Genomic DNA, 10,378 nt, shown 5'->3' with positions numbered 1-10,378 from the left:
ATTGTATTCATTTTCTCAAATTTTCAAACATTTTCCTTTTTTATTTTCTCCCCTTTTTTCTCTAATCTATCAAGCACCTTTCAACAACCAGACCAAAACACACCTAGGATCTAGCATCATTTATTTGATTTGTGTGTGTGTGTGTTTTGTTTTTAATTTTTAATTTTAATTTGTTTTTACCTTAATTCTTTTTCTTTCTTCAAAATGGCAAAACGAAGGAATTCACCCCAAAAGAAAGAACAGGAAGAAATGACAGACAGGGAATTAATCAACACAGATACAAGCAAGATGTCTGAACCAGAATTTAGAATCACGATAATAAGAATACTAGCTGGGGGTGAAAATAGATTAGAATCCCTCTCTGTGGAGATAAAAGAAGTAAAAGCTAGTCAGGATGAAATAAAAAAAAATTCTATAACTGAGCTGCAATCTCCAATGGATGCCACAGCAGCAAAGATAGATGAGGCAGAACAACAAGTCAGTGATATAGAGGACAATCTTATGGAGAATAATGAAGCAGAAAAAAAGAGGGAAACTAAGGCAAAAGAGCACGATTTAAGATTCAGAGAAATCAGTGACTCATTAAAAAGGAACAACATCAGAATCATAGGGGTCCCAGAAGAAGAAGAGAGAGAAATAGGGATAGAAGGGTTATGTGAGCAAATCATAGCAGAAAACTTTCCTAACCTGGGGAAAGACACAGACATCAAAATCCAGGAAGCACAGAGGGCTCCCATAAGATTCAACAAAAACCGACCATCAGCAAGGCATATCATAGTCAAATTCACAAAATACTCAGGCAAGGAAAGAATCATGAAAGCAGCAAGGGGGAAAAAAATGTCCTTAACCTACAAGGGAAGACAAATCAGGTTTGTAGCAGCCCTGTCCACAGAAACTTGGCAGGCCAGAAAGCAGTGGCGGGATATATTCAATGTGCTGAATTGGAAAATATGGAGCCAAGAATTCTTTATCCAGCAAGGCTATCATTCGAAATAGCAGGAGAGATTAAAAGTTTCCCAGACAAACAAAAATTAAAGGAATTCATGACCACTACACGAGCCCTGCAAGAAATTTTAAGGGGGACTCTCTGAGGGGAGAAAAGACAAACAAAGAAAAAGAGTTAATACCTTTACTCTCAAACTGTTCCAAAAAAAAAAAAAAAGAAAGAAATGGAAGGAAAGCTTCCAAACTCATTCTACGAAGCCAGCATTACCTTGATTCCAAAACTAGACAAAGGCCTCACTCAAAAGGAGAATTACAGGCCAATATCCCTGATGAACCTGGATGCAGAAATTCTCCACAAGATGCTAGCAAATCAAATTCAAGTACATTAAAAGAATTATTCACCATCATCAAGCAGGAGTTATTCGTGGGCTGGAGGACTGGTTCAATATTCACAAGTCAATCAACATGGTAGATCTTGGTTTTTAAATACCGTTCTCAAAAATGGGGTGGGGGAAGGGTTGTAACCAGGGCTCCCTGGGAAAGTGGCTAATTCTAGGGCTAGGGCAGAGAAAATACAAGATGGTCATGGAATGTCTTGTGGTGCCATAAAGTAAGGAAAGCCTCAAAAAGTGCTGGGTGCATGTTGAAAGAACACAGGTGCTAACCTTAATGCTCTTTTAATGGAAAGGAAAGAGTCCCAGAAAAGTCCACAAAATCTGCCTAAAAATTTCCCTCAGGTCTTTGAATAACACCTAACCTGCACCTATGCAGAAGTCACTAGGAGGATTAGCAGAGAATAGCTACTGAAAGGTGAGGGTTTGCACGAAAAGTTTCAGAAGACACACATTCTAAGAATTGAAGGTTGGTTTTTGGACTTATCCATAGTGGAGTGACCTTGGGAAAAACCTGTTTTCAACCAATACCCTTGAAATTCCACACCATGATATGTATCATACACTAAGAGGAAGAGTTACACCTTAGGAGTAAGTGAAAAATTGAAATAGACCTGCCCTTATAAAATTTAAAACCTACCCTTCATGGGATCAAGGTGATTAGCCCTGTAACTGTCTGCCATTACAAAACTTAATAGTCAGAAGAATAATCAAGAGCATCTACAAAGTGTCATTAACAATATCCAGCAAACAATAAAAAATTACTAGACATGCAAAGAAATAGGAGAAGTTACAAATTGGGAAAATATAAATCAATAGAGGCTGATCCAGAAACAATCCAGGTACTGGAGTCAGCAGACAAGGACTGTTGTTTCAAAATAACTATGAAAAATACATTTTTAAAAAATGAAGGAAACATGGCCAAATTGTAGAAAATTGAAAGCAAACTGCAAAGCTTCAAAGCAACCAAAGAAAAGGGCCACATTACTTTCAAGAGAGCAATAATAAGTCTAATAATGACTTTTTAAAGGAAACTACAGAAACAGAAAGACAGTAAATGACATCTAAACGGTTATGTTGAGGGGCACTTGGGTGGCTCGGTTGGTTAAGTGTCTGACTCTTGATTTCAGCTCAGGTCATGATCCCAGGGTCATGAGATTGATCTCTGCATTGGGCTCCATGCTGGGCAAGGAACCTGCTTGGGATTCTCTCTGTCCCTCTCTCTGCCCCTCTCCCACTTGTCTCTCTCAAAATAATAATAATAAAAATAAACTTTAAAATAATAAAAATAAACTTCAATCATAAAAACAAATAGGTTTTAAAAAACTTCTCGGCCTAAAATTGCATAACTTGACAAAACGTTCCTCAAAAGTGGAGATGAAATGAAATGTTTTCCAACAGGGTTTTTTAAAGAGCTGAAAGAACTAATCACCAACAGAACTATACTGTTGACATAGTATAGACACACTAAAGTGAGTTCTTCAAGCTGAAGGGAAATTTTTCCATATGGAGACACATAACTCCAGGAATGCATGAAGACCAATAGGAAACATACATGTGAGTAAATATAAATGACTATTGACGTATTTTTTAAAATCAATACAGTTTTGTAACTTTCTTAGAAATTTAAATTTTTTTTCTAAATAAAAAGGTTTTAAAAAATGTTGAGCTGAGCCCCCCAAAACTAGAGATGAGAGAAGGCACAGCAAGTGATCCTTCAGTCTGTCCTCCAAGACTAGAGCTTATGGGACCCCCAGCAAGTGATGCTCACAGTCTGTGTCCAACAGTCAAGCTGACAGAAGTCCTAAGCAAGAGACTCCCAGCCTCCTCCAACACTAGAGACAGCAGAACCTCAAAGCGTAATCCCCAACCCACCCCTAAGCACAAACGATGAGGTCTGAACAAGCAACACCCCAAGTTAGAGATGATGGAAACTCCAACAAGCACCCCAGTCCCTTCCAATTCTAGAAATGACAGCAGGCCCAGAAGGGACTCCTTCAGCTTCCCTGCAACAGTAGAGAATGGGGAGCCCAATCCCAATGACCCACTCAGTCTATACCAACAAGACAGAGAAGGGGAGTCCCAGAAAGTGACTTGTGATAAGTGAAGCTATATCCAATGACCCCAAAACTAGAGACAATAGGATCTCCATCCGGTGACCCCTTCCCAGATCTCCATACGAGAAACAATAGGAATCTGTTACCCCTCAAGTTAACCCAACATCAGAGACCAGGGGAGCTTAGCAAATGACCTCCCATATCCCTCCAATATTAATGATGATAGAAACTCCAAATAGCAACCCTCAATGCCCTATACACTAGAGAAGAAAGGACACCCAGCAAATGCCACACCATTCTCATTCAGCACAGACTCCAGCCCACATCCCTTGTCTTCCCAAAATTAGATCTGAGTATCCCCAGCAGTGACACCCAATATCCTCCCAAGACAAGCAATAACTAGAATCTCAACAGGTAACCCACCGGGTTCTCCAACATAAGTGACAAAAAGAATACTGTCTCTTTCCCTTGTCCTAAAATAAGAATTGACAGAAACATCGGCAAGCAACACCCTCAATGAAACAAGCAGCCACAAATTAAAAATTAATAAATGTATCTTCATTTTAAAAAGGCTGCATGGCAAAGACAAGAGAGAGAGGAAAATGTTGGAAACATACCATGATGGCTGATTTATTAATATTAAAGAATTCCTACCAAATAATAAGAAAAATATAAATATCCATTAGAGAGATGGGCACACGACTCACAGAAAATACAAATGATTCTCATAAAAAAAGAAAAATACAAAGGAAAATACCAAAATTCCTTTTTTCATTCATCAGAGTGGGAACTTTTTTTTTAATTTTTTTTTTTTACATTTATTTATTTTTTTGAGAGACATAGACAGAGCACAAGTTGGGGAGGGGCAGAGAGAAAAGGAGACACAGAATCCGAAGCAGGCTCCAGGCACCGAGTTGTCAGCACAGAGCCTGATGCCGGGCTCGAACTCACAAATCGCGAGCTCATGACCTGAGCCGAGGTCTGACGCTCAACCGACTGAGCCACCCAGGCGCCCCCCGTCCCCCGCCCGAGTGAGAACTTTAAGTTTAATAACATCATGTGATGGTCAGGGTGTGGGAAAGTGGCACTCCCATAACACACTAACAGGGAGGTGATTAATTAGTTGGTCATCTCCATGTGGACCTCTCCCCTGGCTGCCTGGGTACCCTCATGGCATGGCTCACGCTCTGTCACCAAGCTCCGCAGAGGGAAGTCCGTGTGAGGCTGAAGCAAGAAAGTAGCTGTCTGCGAGCCAGGAGGAGAGCTCTCCCCAGGATCTGAATCAGCCAGCATCTGGGTCGGGGACTCCCAGCCTCCAGAACTGTGAGAAATAAACCTCTATTGTTTAAACCACCCAGTCTGTGGCATTTTTTATAGTTTATCTATTTTTTGAGAGAGAGAGAGAGCATGAGGGGTAGAGATAGAGGGAGAGAAATAGAGACTCCCAAGAGCAGGCTCCACACTGTCAGCAAAGAGCCGGATGTGGGGGTCGAACTCATGAACCGTGAGATCATGACCTGAGCCGAAATCGAGAGTCAGACACTTCACCTACTGAGTCACCCAGCACCCCTGCGGCATTTTGTTATGATGGCCTGAACAGACTAATACACTCCCTATCCACTTGTCCTCTATTTTGCTTCTAGCACAGATCATTTCTAACACACCATATAGTTTTATTTTCTCATAGTTGGAAATGTAATTAAGAGATTAGAAACAGAACAACACAATAAGCAAGTAGAATGAAGGCAATAATAAAGAGCATAAAGCAACAAAATTTAAAACAAAGATGCCACATAGAGGATTAACAATGATGAAAGTTGACTCTGAAAAACAGATAATGAAATTGACAAACTGCTGGGGCGCCTGGGTGGCTCAGGCCATTGAGCATCTGACTCTTGGTTTCAGTTCAGGTCACCATCTCATGGTTCATGAGTTCGAGCCCCACGTGGGGCTCCAAACTGACAGTGCGGAGCCTGCTTGGGATTCTCTGCGTCCCTCCCTTTTTGCTCCTCCTCCCCTACCCCTGCGCACATGCACGCACCTTCTCTCTCCCTCCCTCTCAAAAATAAATGAATAGATAAACATTAAAAAAAGAAAGAAAGAAATTGACAAACTTTTAACATGACTGATTAGGGAAGAAAAAATGCCCCCTCAAAAAAAGAAGAAAGAAGGGAGGGAGAAATGGAAAATGAGACAGAACTGCAAGGATTAAAAAGATGATGAAAGATTATTTTGAACCCCAGTCCCAAATTTGGAAAACTTACACAAAAAGGACAAATTCCTAGAAAAATGCAATTTGCCAAATGAGACTCATTCACAAATGAGACTAGATGGCACCAGAATGTTGGTGTTGGAGACTTCCAAGTTTATCCAGGGCTTTGTTTCTGAATATTTAAGGGATATGTGCTGGGACGGCCCAAGGCAGGGGCATCCTGGGTTTGCACATGTAGCATCCTGCACCTGTGGGTCACTCTTTGGGGGGCTGGGGACAGTAGAAGGCACACGCCATCCCTGTGTTCACTGCAACATTATTCACAATAGCCAAGATACTGAAACAATCCAGGGGTCCGTTGATGGGTGAATGGATAAAGAAAATGTGGTATAGATATAAATGGAATATTACTCAGCCATAAAAAGAGTAAAATCTTTCCATTTGCAGCAACATAGATGGACCTTGAAGGCATTATGTTAAGTGAGGTAAGTCAGACAGATAAAGGTAAATAATAGGGCGCCTGGGGCTCAGTCAGTTGAGTGCCTGACTTTGCCCAGGTCATGATCTCACAGTTTGTGGGTTTGAGCCCCACATTGGGCTCACTGCTCTCAGTGCAGAGCCCACGTCAGATCCTCCTCTCTCTCTGCCCCTCCCCTGCTTGCACTCTCTCTTTCTCTCTCTCAAAAATGAATAAACCATTTAAAAATAAATAAAAATATTTTTTAAAAGACAAATATATGATTTTACTTATGTGTGGAATCTAAAGCAAAAACAAAAGCAAAACTCAGTTCCTAGGTACAGAAAACATATCGATGATTGTCCGAGGCAGGGGGTGAACGGGGTCAAAAGGTACAAACTTCCAGTTATAAATAAGTCATGGGGACGTAACACACAGCAAGGTGACTGGAGTTAAGAATACTGCATCATGCATTTGAAAGTTGCTAAGACCGTAAATCTGAAACGTTCTCATGACAAGAGAAGAAATGTAACTATGTATAGTGATGGATGTTAATTAACTACACTCCTCTCGGAGACAATTTTTGAATACATACAAATATCAAAATAGGTTGTATACCTGAACCTAACATAATGTTATATGTACCTCAGTTTTAAAAAGAAAAGAGAAACTAGGAGATACATAGATAGAAATAAATACAGATATAGATGATAGAGATATAGACATAGACATACATCCACAAGGATGCCTTCCACCAGGAGCACGAGCATCGTGATGATGTCAATGCCGGTGACGCGTGTTAGCTAACACTTAAAGACACTCTCTGTGCTACACATGACTCTTCACCTGCCCAATACCTCAGATCGGGTCACTATGCTATTTTATCAGTTTTCTTTTGCTGGGCAATAAATTTAACACCTTAAAAGCACATTCATTCATTATCTCACACTTTCTGTGCGCCGGGAGTCTGGACGTCATTTAGCCGGGTCTCGTAGTCTCTCAGGACTGCAGTCAAGGCGTCTTCCAGCCCACGTTCTCACCTGGAGAAGGATATGCCTCCATGTTCATCCAGGTTGTTGGCAAAGTCAATTTCCTGTGGTTGTAGGACTCACGACACCAGCTTTATACTGGCCTTGGCTGGAGGCCACCCTCAGACCCTAGGGGCAGCCACAGTTCCCTTCACGTGGCCCCTTTCGTAGCTCACAATAGAATGGTTTGCTCTTGGAGGCCTCCGGTAAAATCTCTCACTCCAACCCCCAAATTTATAAATTCTATAAAATTCCGTAAACATGGTCTTGACATTCCATCATCTTCTCCATGGTCAATGAGTTAGAAACAAGTCACGTATGCTGCCCATACTCAGGGTGAGGGGATCCTACAAAGTGGTGGACACCATGAAATGGGAATTATTGGGGGGGGGTCACCCTAAAGTGTGTCCACCACAGTTTTCTCTGACACAACAGGACAGAAAGGAAGATCAGTGATGCTCCTTCAACTCCCTGAAACTCAGGTGCCACATCTGTGAAACAAGGTTGTCCTGAGCATTCTGCCATGTAAGGTCTGCGAAACGACCCCACACGCCACGGCATTCCCTGGGGGTGGGGGTGGGGGGTGAAAATGCGTATTTACAATAATAAAAAAAAAAACAAGTAAAGCTACTAATCTGTATTAAGCTTATACCACATGCTGGGCTCAGTGCTTACTCCCTTTTCGGTCTTATCCAATTTAATCTCAGAATGACTCCGCAGTAGAAGTTCTGTGATTATCTTTTTCTAAAAATGAGGAAACTGAGGCTTAGGGAGGCCTGATGTGTTGTCTCAGATGGCCTGGCTAACAACTGGAAAATTCACAAATCCCTAACTTTGAAGCCTTGTTGTGAACCAGTTAGCATCTCCGCACTACCCTTAACCCTGCGAGCTTTGCATTCTTCCTCTGTGGGTTGCTGTTCCGTATTTTTCAGGGCAGCCATGGAGGGACTGTGCTCAGAAACCTCACAAGGACAACTCTTTTATTCCTCCTTAATGCTGGAAAGCCAGATGAACCTGTAGGTCCACCAACCAGAGCACAGGGGAACAAAGAACCATTGCTGTGTGAGCTTTGGGAGTTCACTGTCCCTCTCTGATTCATTTTCTAAAGCTGCCAATGAGTCTCCCTGAGGTCCTAACATCTCTGGTTGTGGCGGATGGGGGTTCCTGGAGAAAAAGACTCTGAAATCTTTTAGCCTGCCACCATCACACAGATGAGTGAAACCATGTCGAATCGTTCAGCCCAGGCAAGCCATCGGCTGACCCACGGCGTGGATTTCAACACGCGCTGGCCTGGCTCATGCAATGGTGAGAAAGAATAGCGGTTTGTTGTTTTAAGCCGCTTTGTGTGGGAGAGCTTGTCACACAGCAACAAATAGAGATAAAGGTTCACATGGGGGAGTTTTATCCGGGATAACTTGGGATCAGTATCTGTAAGGGAGGGGCGTGGGTCTGAGCAAAGGGAAAAATTATACTGCAATGCAACTGCCACTGACACCTTACCCCATCCTACGGGGAGCACTCTAACCGTGGTGGCGTCTCGGAGCTGTCCCACATTGTACCACTTCGCTAGGGCTGCTGTACCAAAGTACCACGGACCAGGGGGCTGCACAGAAATGCATCCTCCCACAGTTCTGGGGGCTGGAAGTACAAGATCAAGATGTCAGCCAGGCTGGTTCCTCCTGAGGTTGTGAGGGAGAATCTGTCCCTTGCTTGTCTCCTAGGTTCTGATGGTTCACTGGCAATCTCTGGCATTCCCTGGCTTGTAGATGTGTCGTCCCAGTTTCTGCCTTTATCGTCACGTGGCGTTCTCCCTGTGCATCTGTGTCCAGGGAGACCTTTCATAAGGACACCACTCATATCGGATTGGGGCCCCGCCCTACTCCGGCATGACTCCACCTTAACTAGTTATATCTACAGTGACCCTATGGCCAAATTAAAGTCACATTCTGAGGTACTGGCAGTTAGGATTTGAACATCTCTTTTTTGGATGGGGCGTGGGGGACACGATCAAACCTATAACATGCATCTAGGCACAGGGGCCAGGCCTTGGTGTCCCCACATAAAACAGTCGTTAGATGTGGCTACCCTGAGCGAGGGAGTCTAACTGTGGGCAAAGCAGGTCCCCAAAGCCTAGGCAAGTGCTGGCAGAGGGGCTCAGTTGTGAGCCCCCAGAAGACAATGCCCCCGTCAACGACAATGGACCCACTACAGCGACCACAGCAGTGTGTTCATCACAGCATGCACTACGTCTACCCCCGTGGATCTAATGTAGTTCTGGTCACAACAAGGGCTTCTAGAGGCGATTGGGGTGTAAGACTCTGGGTGAGTCACCTTGAGGGCACAATCTCAAGCTGCACGGTCAGCTTCGGGGTTGAAACCGTGCCCCAGGAGATGGGTCAGGGGCACCTAAGGAGGTTAGAGACCAACAGCTAGAAAACGTGGACCTCATCACACATCGTCTAGACCACCTGCTATCACTTCCCTTTTCTGTGGAGTACTTTGGAGATACCAAAGCTTTCATGTGCTTCCTTCCTCTCACCATGCTGGTGGCCACTGGCTCAATCTTTGGCCATATGGCACACACTTGGGGCAGGGATCAGGGTTTCCTGGCCCCGAACCCTGAGCATTTCAACCACTCACATCCCCAGTCCAACCCAGAGCCCAGCTGGAGCTCCTTCTCTGGTTGCAAGATTGTGGCCTAGAAAGCCTACCCAAAGATGTGCTTTTCCTCAGCTTTGCTAGGTTCTCATCGAAGGCCGGAAGTCTTGCATGGATGGACAGACGGATGGACAGATGGATAGATAGATGGCTGAATGGACAAACAGGTGGATGGATAAACAGATGGGTGTACAAACGGGTGGTTGAATGGATAGAAGGAAGGAAGGAAAGGCAGAAAGATGACTTCATGGACGGATGGATGGATGGATGGATGGAGTCAGACTGGGACCGGACGACCCACCCGGCCAACACACAGAACTGTGAGAAATAAGTGTTTGCTGTTTCAAGCTACAAAGTTTTTAGGATATTTGTTACAAGTAACAACTAACGTGAAGTCATGTGACTCACTCAAAGTCACATACGGAGCTGAAGGCAGGGAGTCTGTCTCCTTGCCCACTACGCTCCGTGTATAGCTCATGCAAGGCTGTTCAAAATCCTCTTTCAATCTGTGGTCCCCCACTGACCACCCATCCTGGGGGCACTTCCATCCTGTCAGGATGACATTAAAAGTATTCAGTATATACATGGTGAAATAGAGCAAGACCCCGGAGGTCCCCCGGCATCCCTGG

Source organism: Panthera tigris, chromosome A2, assembly GCF_018350195.1.
Source record: "Panthera tigris isolate Pti1 chromosome A2, P.tigris_Pti1_mat1.1, whole genome shotgun sequence".
Classification (NCBI taxonomy): domain Eukaryota; kingdom Metazoa; phylum Chordata; class Mammalia; order Carnivora; family Felidae; genus Panthera; species Panthera tigris.
The sequence above is the reverse complement of the archived record's forward strand: the minus strand, read 5'-3'. Positions refer to the sequence as shown.